Consider the following 2157-nt stretch of genomic DNA (forward strand, 5'->3'; position numbering starts at 1 on the left):
ACCTAGGTGTTAAATGATGTACTAACTACTGTAGAACTGATAGATGAATCCTAGCCAATGCACTAAGAGTTATGGGGTTTAATAAAATAAATCGAAAAACAGTGTCATGGTTCCACCACACAGAATAACCCTGACAAACTAAAGAAAAAGAATGCTCTTTGGACTGGGTTTAGAATCAAGTGTTTATCATACTTAAGGAAATTGTCAAAGTGTGTAAGTACTTGCACTTTTACTCAGAGATAACAGACTGTTAAAATGTTGAAGGTCTTAAGAATCAAAAACAACAACCCACATTTACCTGATTAAGAATTGTATAAGGTATTGTTTTTATTACTCTTACATAGCTCTTCTGAAATCACTTTTGCATACATTCTCTAATTTATCATTAAAGATGATACCACAGGTTCAGCAGGGCTGTCCCCCACCTTGGTGGCGTGGCTCTCTGTCCAAATAGCAAATCTAAACTGGCGTCAGGGGTGAAAACCCAGGCTACCAAATCTACTTAACAAGGAGCTTTGTATGGAAGAGGTCTAAGTCCTGACGAAGGATTCTGAAATAAGCCGGGGAAAGCTTAAACATCAGTTTCTTGGAGACTGACTTGGTCTAATTAAAAGCGTGCCTTCAGAGTTGAACTCCCTTTCAAAACTGAAAACACTTGGACCAACAGGAAAAGAATTCCTTTCTAGAGAAAGTCTTTTCTTTAGAATCTTTAGAAAAATTATACATTGGGTAAGACCAGGGATCCAAGCTTACCTGTGTCCCAGAAAACATTGGGAACTACAGAGTCTTAAATAACTGTGCATAGAGAACAAGCATCTGGAATACCTGCCAGCAGCCCTGGGGTCAATGCCTGACCTGGAAGTTCTTGACAGCCGGCACACTTTGCTGAAGCAGCTCCCAGTTGCCATCTGCCAAGCACAAGCTTTGAAAGAATTGCTGCTAGATGACAACCTGCTCACCCATCTTCCAGAGGATCTAGATTTCCTGGTGAATCCCAAGGTTCGGCCACTTTCAGAGAATCCCATGGAAAGACCCCCAGAGGTGTGTGTGCTGAAGACAGGGAGGCCGTGTGGAATTACCTCAAGGAAAACAGAAAGCTGAAATTCAGACAACAAAGATTCAGGCCTGGTGGCACAGATTGATGGTGCGGAAAGGATTCGGGCAATCTGAAGAACTACCAAAAGCAGGAGAGAAAGGCAAGGGCTCTCCAAAAGATAAGACAGCAAAGCAGGCTCCAAAAGAAAAACCTGGGAAGAAAAAGAAGAAGTGATTCTGTAAATCAATGAGCTGAGTAGTGAACCCTAATGGATTAAGGAAGCAAGATGTCTGGGAATTAGTCTTACTACATTAAAACTATTTATAGAACTGCGTTTAAGCATAAAAATAAGATAATTTTACTGAACTACTTACAGATAAAGTGATATGATACCTGGGAATTCCTTCAGTGTCATGAGAGGATATAGAGGTGGGGATACGAATGAAACCAGATTGGCCATAAGTTGGTATCTGTAGAAGAAAATGATGAGTACATGGGTATTCATTAAACTATTCCACTTTTAGGCTCAGCGCCTATAGCTCAAGCAGCTAAGGTGCCAGCCACATACAGCAGAGCTGGTGAGGTCGAATCCAGCCTGGGACCGCCAAACAACAACAACTACAACCAAAAAATAGCTGGGCATGTGGTGGCCGCCTGTAGTCCCAGCTACTTGGGAGGCTGAGGCAAGGTAATGGCTTAAGCCCAAGAGTTGGAGGTTGCTGTGATCTGTGATGCCACAGCACTCTACCTGGGGTGACAGTTTGAGGCTCTGTCTCAAAAAAAAAAAAAACCATTTTTCTACTTTAAAAAAAGATACCATACCAACTAGATAGGAAAGGTGTTACTATTTCCACTTTTTGAAAACAGCCCTACAGGAAAAAATTTTGCAAAGACTTTGTATGAGTTTAACTTCAGTCGGCAGGGCAGCAGAATTACATATCCAATTCAGTCTGAAGATTCAAATCATCTAACTTCCAGATTTCCTACTCATGTTTCTAAACCAAAAGTTTTGGAGGATTCATACAATTATAAGAATAATTAAGGTTATAACTCATATTTATAAAGAAAACAAAAAACATAGTCAGTGGGGTTGCTCACTTATAAAAACAATTCCTGGAGAA

General features: G+C 40.5%; 1 pseudogene; it reads left to right on the plus strand.

Moving 5' to 3' along the window:
- Positions 1 to 846: 846 nt before the first annotated feature.
- Positions 847 to 2157, plus strand: part of LOC100963515 — a 38143-nt pseudogene continuing 36832 nt past the window's right edge.

Source organism: Otolemur garnettii, unplaced genomic scaffold (assembly GCF_000181295.1).
Source record: "Otolemur garnettii isolate 467f Iridium unplaced genomic scaffold, OtoGar3 scaffold00039, whole genome shotgun sequence".
NCBI classification, from domain to species: Eukaryota; Metazoa; Chordata; class Mammalia; order Primates; family Galagidae; genus Otolemur; species Otolemur garnettii.